At 34.0% G+C, this 14,821-nt stretch overlaps 1 protein-coding gene and 1 pseudogene across 15 annotated transcripts in view; both read left to right on the top strand.

Annotated features, from left to right (window-relative positions):
- The window catches only part of LOC145247446 (uncharacterized), a 580,790-nt gene that overhangs the window by 312,991 nt on the left and 252,978 nt on the right, over window positions 1-14,821 (top strand). The window lies entirely within an intron of this gene.
- LOC145247610 (5S ribosomal RNA) lies at window positions 6,152-6,270 on the top strand (annotated as a pseudogene).

Here is a 14,821-nt window from a genome sequence, read left to right on the forward strand (position 1 = left end):
TTCAGTCCGTTATCAAGTTTAACTGATTAACTTCAAAGCACAACTATACATAAGCACTCGTCGGATATGCAACCAAGGGAGAAGAATATATTTTAAGAATTAGTTTGTGAACTCGTTCCGATGCGAAACACAAATGTTGGCCTAAAACGGCAACTTATCCTCATAGGAATTCCACTTCTTTCATCAAAAAAAAAAACAAAATGGTGTGTGAGAAAATTTGTATTTCCCTCGAACGTTTCTTTCTCTTTTTGTTCGACTATATTATTTTTTTCGAGAAAGTATTAGGTCGATGCAAAAGTTTTCGCTGGTGTAAAGTTTCATCTTTAAAATGAAAAATTGTGTTTGTGAGTATATTTATTCATTACTGTTGTGGTGTCCGCCTTACGGATAACAAAGAACTCTTGCATCCACTGTAAATACCGGGAAGAATTCGACTCTCATCATTATGTACAGGTTATGCATACGTGGCAATCTCTTTATTCCGTTTTCAATAAATTTTGTTGCCGTGAAATAACTAGTTGTGTATTTCTGCCGCACGATCAGCAATGCATGATAATAACAATAGCGAACTTTGCTCTCCATAAATTGATTCCATCTGTCAACGAGCCTGTAAATGTCTCGTTTGTAAAAAGTTCTTTAGTTTTTAATGTGAAATATAAATCTAACTCGTGTTCGATATTCTCTCGTGATGCTGACCTAAAGCCATCTAAATGGTTTTGTAATCTTTGATGTAAGTTATAATCCGAGGGAGCTAGGTCAGGAGAATATGCGAAGTGAGGCAAGATTTCCCAACTAAATTCTCCTGGGGGGGGGTATTTGGTTAGTAATGCTGTGTGAGGACAAGCAGTATCATGATGGAAGATGACTCCCTTTTTGTTTTCTAAAGGAGGTCGTTCTGGGGGTCAGCATAGGTGAGAATATGAATGATGCTTTAATAATCTGAAATAAAAAGTTATAAATTAATCATGGTGATATGTTTAAATAATAACAATATGCATAAAATAAATTACAATGATTTAAAATGCTCACTGGAGACGGGTTTTTTTTTGTATAAAATTTTGCTAGAAAAAAAGATTTAAAACTCTCGTCCGGAAGTCTCATGGTTTCGTCGACATCCGTTCTAGGGTCACCTCTAACCCTTAGGTGTTTATTTTTTCTATTCAAACGACGGTGTTAGTTATGCTATTTTAAGACCAAAAAAAAGCGATTAACTTGTACACTCGTCTAATCAGCTGCCGTTTTGTCTAAAATTAATAATTCATCTCAATGTTCTTCCTCGAAGGAGCAAGGAAACTTGGCTAACAATTGAAGGCGGCGGCAATAATGAGCGTCAGTATGAAAGACGCCCAGCAGTCAATTATTAATTAAACTCAGCAACTCGTCCAGTAATTTTCGTCCATTTGTAAATAAAGTTTGAACAAAGCAGCGCCAAAATCTCATAAGATGCAAACAATTTACAAAAACGAAGAGAAAAAGAATTTCAATTAAAAAAAAAGGAAATTAATTGTTAGACAAAAATAAATAAAACACGAGTTAATTTTAATAAATTTGTATAAATTTGTATAAATTTTAATAAATTTTAATTAATTTTAATAAATTTGTATAAATTTTAATAAATTTTCGACTGAGAATATATGCGTATCTTTTATCTTTTTTTTTTTTTTACAAGGAATCACCAGTTATCAAAGCCCGAGATAAAGGCTAATGAGTGTACAGTGATTGAAGCTTGGTAGAATTTGACTATTCAAGGGAACAGCTCAACAAAAATTTGTTTACATCAGACTTGAAGACAATCGTGTTGTAGTCAGCTGAAAAACAGGCTAGCGGGGCAGAATCCACAAGCGAGAAGTTCTAGGAAAGTTAATCATGTTGACACACCGGTTCCCGCTGGATCAGCGAAGTTAAGCAACGTTGAACCTGGTCAGTACTAAATGGGTGACCATTTGGGAATTTCAGGCGCTGTATGTACTCTCCGCTTATCTCGGCATTGTTTCCAGTCGTCCTGGATTTCTTGCCACTGGAATCAAACAGTGCCGATTCAGAAGAGGAGGGTAAGTGATTGCACAACCCTTGCCTCACAATTACCCGCGCAGCTTCCCCTACAGGGGGTATCCTTTGTCTTTCGAGACTGAACGGAGGCATTGAAGTTCTAGGAAAGAAGTTCAATAGAACTTAAGTTTAGATTTAGGCACAGATAGAGAGGGGGAATTGACGATAATGGTTGTAACTAGACGAGCCCTTTTTTGTAAAAGTTTGACAAGGGGAGAGGACATAGATTAAAGCTCAGACTAGCATTTGCTATAAAAATAACGATGGAGCAAAGCAAAGCCAAGCCCGGGACGTCTCTTCTGCGGAAAAAGGGTTACAGGAAGGCGAAAAGGGCATAATTTATCAGATTTCGAAACCGATTTTGAACCCTGCCAAGACTGGACAGGGTGCTTCGAGCGGCTCCTCCCCATATGTTGTAGTAGTACTCTGTTGTAAGACGTATTTGGCTCTTTTTGCAGGTAGATGGTTGCGTCGGGGCATTAGACACTACTCAACAAAGTAATTTGCCATCCTTATTTTTCATTTTTAAAGTGTTATTTTTTAACAAAGTAATTATTTCTTTGAATAACAGAACAGCAGAAACATTTTCACGGGGGTCGTTCCAAAAATAAGGCCTCCTATTTTTTACAAAACTAAAACGTTGAAGAGCTACGTAGATTAGAGTGGTACCATTTAAACGAACGACATGCTGTCCTCTAGAATTTATTTTTCTACATAGTCACCACCATTCTCAGTGCCCTTTTGCCAGCAATGAACGATGCTCTGGTTAGGTTGTGGGGGAACCGCCCTCTAAATGGACTAATCCATCGTCCATATAAACTTTACGCATGACGGTCCCAGGCGGGATCTAATTCCAGAGAGACTCTTGCATACTCGGTGAATTACCTACACTGTTCGTTTGTAAACTTTCCGTTTTTCATCTAAGACATGTTTAAACTGTTCTCCATTTTTTTTTTGTTCCTCTTTGTGGCTACTTGCGAGCCGTAACAGGTTGTAAAAGTCTTCAACCATTTTTAAGTTAAAAAAAAAATAAGATGCATCATTTTTTGAACGACCCTACACACACCTGCTGCCCTGTTGATGCGTATGTACTATGTACTGTGCAGTTCTAGAAGAATGTACTGTGCAGTTCTAGAAGGCCTATCCTTCCAGGCTTAGCCTTCTTACAAATTAAGGAGGAATTGTTCTTTTTAATGGCCGGAGACGCCCCTACCAGAAAATATCAACGAAGTTTTCGAGGCATTTTTTTTGTTCAGTCAGTATGGTCTTTCTCTAGAGCGCTGTTTTTTTTTTTTGTTTGTTTTTTTTTGTTTTTTCTTTTGTTTTTTTGCATCACACTTTGCGGACCTTGTGTCACATTTTCTCATAGTATGAGAGAAATAAACAACATGACAGGATGCAACTTTTATTGAATTATTAAGCTTAAGGTGGTACTCTTGTTAACACGTCTGTAATACTTAACTTTAAATTAGTATTTTAGTTAGTCTCATATATATTTATAATAAAAACATTCGTATTGGTCTGTCACAAATGTTCGAAAATAGCACTTGCGTTACATTATCACGCATCCTTGCGATAAAATAGGTGTTGATTTGTCGCGCATTTTTAAAATAGCATATGCGTTTGTCTGTCACGCATATTCAAAAATAGCACTTGCGTTGTTTTTGTTTTTTTTGTTTGTTTTTTTACACATCTTTGAAATAACATTTGCATTGATCCGTCACACATATTTAAAATAGCATATACGTTGGTCTGTCACGCATATTCGAAAATAGCATTTGCGTTGGCTTGTCACGCATAATTAAGATAGCGTTTGTGTTGATTTGTCACGCATGTTTGAAATAGCATCTGCGTTGGTCTGTCGCGCTTGATTCTGGAATAGCAGTGCCATCACTAAACGAGTTTATTGAGTATATTGAATGGGCGCATCGCAAGAATATTGGTTCTTATTGAAACTTTCATTTGGTGAAATCAGTCAGCGGTCATAAAAATTTTGTATATTTAAAAAAAAATGTTTGTTTTTCTTTAATCGTTTTGGCTTCGAGGAAATGTGAAAAAAAATAAAAATCGCGTTCGTTTTTTTTTTTTTTTTTTTTGTATTTTTGCTTTTTTAATAGAAATGATTAGATTGTTTGCCGCCAAAAATTACTATTCATCTTTCGATTTTATTTAGATTTTATGAAACTTTTTTTTGTGCGTTAGAAAACCAAAAAGAAATCAAAATTTCTATGCCATTTTATTATATTTTTATCGAATCTATTTTTCTTTTTTCTTTTGTTTCTTTGTTTCTCTTCATATTTCATTCTTTATGTCTTTGTTTTCCTTCCTTTTCTTTCTTTGCTTCTTTCTTTCTTTCTATCTTTCTTTCTTTTTTCTCTATTTTCTTTCTTTGCTTTTCTTTCTTTGTTGTTTCCTTTCTTTCTTTATCCTTTTCCTTTCTTTGTTTATTTTTTAACTTTTCTTTTTTTTCTTTTTTATCTTCCTTCGTTCTCTTTGTTGTCCTTTTCATCTGTCTTTTGAATTCTTTCTCTTTTCATCATTTCTTTTCTCTATTTTGCTTCCTTTATTTTCTTTCTTTTATCCCTCTCTCAATCTCTCTCTCTCTCTCTCTCTCCATTTCTGTCGTTATACTTTATCATTTTATTATCATCTTTCCCTTTTCTTTCTTTCTGCTTCCTTTTCTATTTTCTAGTCTATCAATTTCCATCTTATTTCATGTGTGTCTCTCTTACGTTCTTTACCTTTTTACGCTCTCTTTCTCTATTCCCTCTTTTCCTCCTTTTCTCTCCTCTCTGTCTGCCTCTCTCCTTCTCTCTCTCTCTCTCTCTCTCTCTGAATTAATGAAATACCCCTTCTTCCCTATCCTCAGGTTACTTTTTCTGTCTCTTTTACGTCGCGATCCTGGATATGACCATAAACTATATCCGATGGCGAGGCCCCAGCTTGCGGACTTTGGAGAGTGTAGAGCCACCCTTTAATTGCCATTGCTCCCAGGTCTACTCTGGCCCGGAGTGGTAGTGCCTGTTAGGGTTCCAACTATGGGTTAAATAGAAACTGACTTAAAAAAACAAAAAATATATATATATTCTATTAAAAAAACGTTTCTTCAAAATAATTCGGTATTAAACAACCTGAAAAGGGCTGATATGCCGTAAAAAAAAAACAACCAACCTTTACGTCGCCTTTGTCTTTTTCTTACACTTTCTCTAACCCTAACCCCCCCTCTCTCTCTCTCTCTCTCTCTCTCTCTCTCTCTCTCTCTCCCTCTCTCGCTCTCTTTCTCGCTCTCTTTTGTTCTCTTTCTCTCACTTAGTTTCTAAGTATAATCCACAATCACATAATATATACTCCATTTATATAGCTCCCTGCCTTCTTTGTCTTTAACTCACCATAAGACAACTCACCCATCCTGTGTCTCTTTCGCTCTCTCTTCTTCTCCCTCTCTCTCTTCCTCTCTCTCTCTCTCTCTCTCTTTCTCTGTATAAACAAAATACCTTTTTCCCCTCTTGTATCACGTTTTCTGTCTCTCTTATTTCGCGATTTATTTTTCTTTTCTTATTCTTCCTATCGCCTCTTCCTCCCCCCCCCCACTCTTTGTCTCTCTCTTTCTATTCCTTTTACTCGCTCTTCAATCTTCTATACATTATGTTCTTTGCCTGTGTCTGTATATAACTTTCTGCCCTTTTTCACCAACCACTCGCAATAGACACTCCCTGTCTCTCCCTTTCACTCACGCTTCCACTCTCTCTCTCTCTCTCTCTCTCTCTCTCTATCTATCTATCTATCTATCTATCTCACACACACACTCTCTGGCTCTCTGTCTGTCTGTCTGTCTGTCTGTCTCTCCCTCCCTCTCTCTCTCTCTCTCTCTCTGTCTCTCTCTCTCTCTCTAATAATACAATATTCACTTTTCCATCTTGTATTACTTCTGTCTCTCTTACTTCGCTCTTTGTTTTTTTTTATTCTTCCTATCACCCTTATCTCCCCTCCCTCCCTCTCTCTCTCTCTCTCTCTCTCTCTCTCTCTCTATATATATATATATATATATATATATATATATATATATATATATATATATATATATATATATATATATATATATATATATAGCATAATCACGTTGACACACCGGTTCCCGTCAGATCACCGAAGTTAAGCAACGTTGAGCCTGGTCATTACTAAAATGGGTGACCAATTTGGGAATTCCAGGTGCTTTATGTAGGAGGACGTCGATACCTCCCTGCAAAAACCTAACGTCGTCATCTCTCCTAACGGGGGTATACATGCGACTGGGGACCGCTTGTGAATTTCATACTCCCATGAAACTTCCTCCTTCGGAGGAAGCCGGTTAAACCCTGAATAGGGTTAGTGCAGACCTCACATACACGTGTGTGTGTGTGTGTGTGTGCGTGCGTGTGTGTCTATATAGTGAATGGAGGGTGAAAAAGGCAAAGAGTTATATACGGACAGAAGCACAAGAACATAACATAGAGTATATTAAAGAGAAAGTAAGCTAAAGAGAAAGAGCGAGAAGGCCGACAGGAAGAACAATATGTGTATTTTGACAGCAAATCGTTATCAATGCACGTTTGAGGTTGCCGAGTGATATTTTGTCAGCCATTTTATTTGAGCGCTTTCGGTCCTTGATAGTCTTCAGGGACAATTTGTTGTTATTAAAGAGAGTTTTTTCTGCTGTCTTTTTATATGTAATTAATTTTATTTTGGTTCTTATTTAGTGGTTGAATTTTATTTAGTTATTTTGATTTAAGTCGTCTGTTAGGGCAACCTAATACACAACTTACCAACTGAAACGAGAAAAATGCTCGATAAATTGAGAAAATGAACAGAAAAATAAAGAAGGAAGGAAACTCTCTCGTATTTAATTAAACGTGCCTATATATATTTATATGTGTATATATATATATATATATATATAGTCATCGACATACAGTCCTGTTTCGTTGTATCACAACTCATCAGTGCCGCTAGACTAGCACCTCTCCCAAGCCGAGGATTGAACCTAGACCCATCGCGTTAACAGTCAGCAATTCTACCGATCGACCCACGGGAGTAGCGCCTCGTAAATTATCTCGCCAAATGTCTATTTAAACAAACATTTGTCCACTACTTTTACACACACACACACACATATATATATATATATACATATCTCTCTCTCACACACACACACATACACACATTCTTTACTCAATCCTCAAATCAGATCGTCTTCCTGTCCATCTGCTTGCATATAGCTCCGCACCTCCTTCACGCACCAACCACCATATTCTGGCTCGACCATCTCTTTGGATATTGGCACCACCAAAGAAAACAGAAATATTTTTGTTCAACAGACCTCTTTTGTTAAACATGTTTCAAGTGGAATCGGCACGAGCAACAAAAAAAAAAAAAAAAAAAAAAAAACGCTAATTCCTTCATCGACAACTTCACTTCCGCTTCCTGTCTTCGACACAATACATTCGTTTTTCTCGTTAACCTCCGCTCTTCCCTTCCATCTCTCCTCTTATTTCATCATCATATGGAATCTGACGAATTTCTTTATCATATTACTCGTAAAAAATATGTTATTGACGGGCATGGGTCACTCATTTTCGGACATCTTGACGTTCTTATCTACCTTCAAGAAATGTATGTATTTATATATTTACCAATGTTGAAATTAAGCAGTTATGTCCTCCACATGTTGTATTAGGTCGGAGCAAAAGGCTTTGCCAGTTTGAAAGTTGATTTTGAAAATGAAACAAATGTTTGTGCAAATTTTTATTCATACGAATACCGACCTTTAATACGTCTTGCCCTCATGATTGCAGTACTTAAATTCTGTACGCCTTGAACGCCTTGAACTCAGCAAGGTTGTTAGATAGTGCTCGATGAAAAGAGCAACATTTTTTTTTGTTAGGAAGTAAACAGTTACATTACAAAACGTGACTGTTTACCTTCTAATATATATATATATATGTGTGTGTATGTATATGTATGTATGCATATGCATGTATATGTATATATATATAGGTATGTATGTATATATCCATGTATATATCTATATATATGTGTATATATATATATATATATATATATATATATATTTCTGTAGATGTATGTATATATGTATGTATAAGGTTTCTAGGAGAAGCAAATCTCTGATTTAAAAAACCATAAAGCGGGAGACCAGTACCCGAATTAAGCTGGTCTGCAGTTTAATTTGTTGCTGGCTATCTTGCTCTTGCTTGTTGCTGGATCTTAACATGTTGAACTGAGAGAGAGACTTAGCTGTCGTACAAAGCTAAGACTCTGTAACATCATCTTTGTATAGATACTCCCTCAGGCATTTGGGCTCATGGATTTTAAATGTCTGAGGGAATGGCACTCGTCTGACAAGACGTTGCAATCCTCATCATCATGTATATATATCTGTATGTATATATATCTGTATGTATATATATATATGTATGTATATATATATATATCTGTATGTATATATATCTGTATGTATATATATCTGTATGTATATATATCTGTATGTATATATATGTATGTATGTATATGTATATATGTATTTATATGTATATATATGTATGTGTATGTCTATATGTATATGTATGTATATGTGTGTATGCATGTATGTATATACATGTATATATATGTATATGTATATGTATGTATATATGTATGTGTGTATGTATATATATGTATGTATATGTGTATGTATATGTATATATATGTATGTATATGTGTATGTATATGTATATGTGTATGTATAGGTAGGTATATGTATGTTTATGTATATATGTATGTTTATGTATATATGTATGTTTATGTATATATGTATATATGTATATGTATGTATATATATATGTATGCATATGTATGCATATATATGTATGTATATATATGTATATGTATGTATATTTATATATGTATATATATGCATATGTATGTATATTTATATATGTATATATATGCATATATATATATGTATGTATGAATTTTAATGTATGTATGAAATTTTATGTATGTAGTTATATATGTATGTATATACGTATTTATATATGTGTGTATATATATGTATATATATATGTATATATATGTCTGTGTATATATATATGTATATATATGTCTGTATATATATATGTATGTATATATATATGTCTGTATATATGTATGTATAAGTATGTACGCATATTTGTGTGTATATATGTATGTATATATATATGTATGTAGGTATATATATGTGTGTATGTAGATATATATGTATTTATATGTATGTATATATATATGTGTGTGTATATGTATAGATATATATGCCTATTTATGTATATGTCTGTTTGCATATATATGTGTGTATTCATATATGTATGTATATATGTATATATATTATTACTTCATTTAATCAAATAAATTAATATACGAAGATATAATTTTATGCGTATATTTCAGTATTTATGTCAACAGTGCCCAATACATATGTAGAACTAGGTAGTAAGTCATGAAAATATATATGGCGCGTTTATATATACGTGTATCTATTAACAGCTTTTCATATAACCTGACGAATTCTAACTAGAATGAAAAGCGGAATATTCTGTGTAGCTTAATTGCCATATATATTATCATAACTTACTATAAATATATATATATATATGTATATTTGTAGTCTTCGACATACAGTCCTGTTTCGTTGTATCACAATTCATCAGTGCCGCTAGACTAGCATCTCTCCCAAGCCAAGGATTGAACCTAGAACCGTCGTGTTGACAGTCGGCAGTTCTCCCACTGGACCATGGAATCGACGCCCGTAAATAACTCGTCGGAATGTCTACTTAAATAGACACCCGCCACCACTTTTATAGTGCTCAAATCGCCTGTTCGTAAACAAACAAACAACGAGTTTCGCATTTTCAGCCAATTAAGTAGCGGGTGAGATTATTTAACAACAGTGCTCTACCCAAAGACGGGGGGGGGCTTGATATATATATATATATATATATATATATATATCGTATAGGTCGGTGCAAATGTTTTTGCGGATTGAGAATTTCATCTTGGAAAAAAGAAACTGTGTGTTTCCGAAAATGTTTATTCATAATAATAATGACCTTTGCTCTCTATAAGTTGATTTTATCGGTCAACGAACCTATGAAACCCTCGCTTGTAAACGTCTTTAGCTTTTGATGTTGAATATGAACCTTATTCTTGTTCACTCTTCTCTCATGTCAAATAAGTGCTTTATCAATCATCAAAATACGTTCTAATCTGAGAGAGCCATGTCAAAGAATATGCAAGAGAGATCAAAATTTTTTCTAACCAAATTCTCCTAGATCTTTGGTCGGTAGTGTTTTGTGAGTACGAGCATTATCAAGCTGGGAAACGGTCCCTTTCTGTTGCTTGCTTTCGAGTCAGCATGGGTGATAATATTGCAGAAAAATATGAATGACTCTTTAATAATGTAAAGGAGGTAGGTTTAATTTAATCATATGTATATGTTTACGTAAAATGTTCAGTATCTGTTAATGAGTTAAAAATTAAAAAAAAAAACATTCAAAATACTGTTAAAAAGTCACCGAATATGTCAGCCTATGTCATGGTAATATATATTGAGTCGGTTTCAAACAAGATATTGTATGGTTTTTTATTTTTAATTCATTTTCTCGAACTTACCGTCTTCTACAGAGAGTCCGGCGCCATTTTAAATTTTTACAATACATCGGTAAACTGTATGTTTTTCGAGCGAAGTAAACATTTTACATTAAATAAAAGCATTAAAAAATTATTTAGTTAGGTAGAAAAGTAACTTATCCTGCCTTTGACAACATTTATTTGTTATATATTTTTTCTTTGACAACTTTTTCGAATCTATGTGTATAGTAATACAAATCCATAAAGACTATAAAAAGAGCGTACAGATCGACGGTCACGTTCAGCACAGTCAGCATGTTTGAGAGCGCATTCGAGAGCATTTTCGAGAGCATGTTTGAAACGATGTTTAAGACAACAAAGATCAGAGAGAAAGGGCACCATTACCCGGAAATTAATGTTATTGCTACAAAAAAAGGAGTCAAGTTATTATTTGTCCTATTTCCTTGCGACGTAGAATGCATACAACGTGTGGGTCCCGTGTGTAAACATGGGTAATGCTACAAAAGAAGCTTATTTTACCTCGAGTTTCGCGTTCGACACAATATCCAGATGGATCGAAATTTAAAAAAAATATATTTATTTTTCGATTGCGTCTCCGTTGATTGGATGACAAAATTTTTGCAAAATAAGGGTGCAGAGTGATAACGTACGAACATGATATTGTCTTAGCATATTATTGATTTGAGAACATTACTAATTCATATTGTTTAAATTTTTCGGACCCTTGTTCTCGTTTTAAGTGAGGTTTCCACGTTTCGTCCGATGTAATCTTTGACCTTCGTGTATATCTTGTCGAACTTGATGAATATATCTGAACTCGGGAATCTGTATGGATTTTCGAACAGAATCGGTTATTTAATTCACGAGGGTAGCATGATCCCGTCTATCAAGACCGCGTATACGTCCTAAACCTAACCCTAATCCTAACCCTAACCCTTAGTAATTTGCAATTGTATTCTGAGTATCGCCCACACTTAAAATTGAACCTTCGATCGCCAATTTAGAACTGTTTTTTTACCAAGTACTTTATCTGTTTCGCAATAGATCCTTGTAAGGAATTAGACAATCATTCGATTACGAGGGGAGAGTGGAATCCCGAGATTTACAGTGATTGACGCTGTCTAAATCCATATTTCGATTGTCCAAAAATACGATCCTTTTGAAACTCTGACAATTGTAATTATTTTTTTTTTTTGTTTCTTCAGAGGACGTTTGAATGTTGATAAAGAGCGGCCAAGCATAAAAACGTCAATTCGTATAAAATATTGAAGTTTAACCACGCATTAATTATATTTTGTAGAGTGCTTATTTACTTCTGTTGCTTCTATATATAATACTTGCAGCTCAACCCAGCTTTGATCGAGCACTGTGTACTGTTCATAACTTTATGTGCATATGTATATTAAAAAGTTTGACTCATGTCCAGGTAACCTACATCTAAAATTTCAAGGGCTTCGACTCAAAATTGGCGGAGAAGTTTGGTAGAGTTTGTAAAGGCAAACTCTTTCAACTTTGACCTCTTGGTAGTCAAATTCTCTCCCAAAAACTGATTAAAAAGCTTGCTATATGCATGAATACCCTTTATGTAAAATTTCAAATGTTCAGACCAAAAATTTGCTGAATAGTTTTCTAGAGACTGCAAAGGTTAAATCTTTTGAACCCGTTAGTAGCTAAATTTTCGGCCCCAAACCGAGTAAAATCTTGCCCTGTGTCTTAATGCACTTTATGTAAAATTTCAAATGTTTAGACCAAAAATTGGCTGAGTGGTGAATTTAAAAAACTTGACCCAATTTTGACTACTTAACATTTATTGTTTTGGGGTCAAATTGAATTAAAAAGTTTGATCCTTGTCCAAGGAACATGCATCTAAAATCTCAAGTATTTAAACCAAAAATTGACGGAGGAGTTTTGTAGAGTTTTCAAATATCAAATTGTTGAACTTTGACCTCTTGGCAGCCAAATTTTTGGCGGAAAACCGATTAAAAAGATTTTTCCAAATCTTAATACTCTGTACGTCAAATCTCAAATCTGTAGACCGAAAATTGACAGAGTTATTGTACAGGGAAATATACACACAGACAATTCCACTTTTATAAATATATAGATATACTTCTATATATAATTTTTCTCTATATTATCTGTTGCATATACATTGCATTCATTATATCAAAAATGTTATTTTGATTTCTGCTTTCGCGCATGCGTTCTGGTTTATTTCTACGCGTTTTCTGTGATGTACTTCATAACTTATCGTTTTCTCTAAAGGTTAGTTTTGTGTTTTCTTATTTGCCATGCTCAACATTTGCACTTATAAAAATTTGGTACTAGACATTCTACATAATTCAATTTAGATCAACAAAATAACCATAAATTGAATAAAATAATATCGTGCTCTTTTTTAAATTGAGCACTATCAACAACCTCATTGAAATTCAATGGTTTTTACATTTAAGTTTTTTAACTTGGAATAAGCCTGACGAATCCTATAGTTGGATGAAACGCAGAATATTCAGTGTAGCTTAATCGCCATATATATTTTATAAATTACTATATATATATATATATATATATATATATATATATATATATATATATATATATATATATATATATATAGTGGGAATGTGTATATGTGAGGACAACTCTCAACCTATATACTCAACGAATTTTTGATCTACAGACATGAAAGTTGATATATAGGGTATTCAGACACGTGGAAAACATTTTGATTTGTTTTTTCTTCGAAAAAAAGGTCTGCTTAGAGGTCAAAATTTAAAAGTTGGTACTTGGGGGTTCATCAGATTTTAATCTGTTTGTCAACTGTTTTACAACTGCGCATGCGCGAATCGTTCACATGACAGCTTCGTTACGTTAAGAATAAGTGAGTCTTAGAAACCTTTTTAAAGAACGTGCTGAGCTGGCCTAATGATTATCGTACTTGACTCACTATCTTTAGGTTTGGGTTTTGATCTCAGCTCGAGTATTATTATTTTATTTTTTTTTTTCACTTACAAAAAGTGAACTGTTTGGAAAACAAAAATTACACTCGCATGCATGTGTCTCAGTTTCTTTCTTTTCTTTTTAAAGATATTTAACGTTACGTTTAATACCGGGCAACGCCGGATACATCTGCTAGTATATATATATATATATATATATATGTATGTATACATATATATACATATATAGTAGGAGTGGTAGCTGAAACAATATTGTAACTAAACAAAAAAAACGGTAATAAAAAAATAAAACGTATATATATATATATATATATATATATATATATATATATATATATATATATATATATAGGAACATACATCTAAAATTTCAAGTAAGGTCGGTGTAATTGCACCAACTAGCTAAAAGTGCTCTTTTGGCGTATAAAGAGCACTATTTTTTAGTTGGTGCAATTACTACAAATTACACACACATATATATATATATATATATATATATATATATATATATTACACTGGAATCACCACTTATCAAGGCCCGGGGGCTCCTCGAGGATAAGAGTTACTGGGTATACATTAGTCAATGTGATTATAGCGTTGTAAACATAAGTAGTGGAAATTTTGTAAATTGGATTACTTAGGGGGACGGTTCATCAAAAACTTGTTTAAGTTGGACTTGAAGACAATCAAATTGTATCCAGCTGGAAAGCAGGCAATCGGAATAGCGTTTCACAGGTGTGCAGTTATATATATATATATATATATATATATATATATATATATATATATATATATATATATAAATGAAGTGTGTCTTTTATGTAAATCGCCTCGGTTGTGCATAGCTAGTTGTCAATTACGTGGGTTACCACTTCTCAAGGCCCGAATGCCGCATGGAGTAAGAGTAAGTGGTGGTCCTCAAGACAACACCACGATGATGGAGAGTGATAGGAATTTGGGAGAAGTTTATTATTTATGGAAGAGGACGGCTCCACAAAAATTTGTTTACATTAGACTTGAAAACAACTACGCTGTAGTCAGCATGAAAGCAGTCCGCGGCATTAAGTTCCACAGGCTGGCAGTTCTAGGAAAAAAGGCTTTGTTCAGGAATTCGTGTATTGGTGCTGCCGCGGGCTGTCCTAAAACGAACCAAG

Source organism: Euprymna scolopes, chromosome 25, assembly GCF_053919585.1.
Source record: "Euprymna scolopes isolate OS-2025 chromosome 25, ASM5391958v1, whole genome shotgun sequence".
NCBI classification, from domain to species: domain Eukaryota; kingdom Metazoa; phylum Mollusca; class Cephalopoda; order Sepiida; family Sepiolidae; genus Euprymna; species Euprymna scolopes.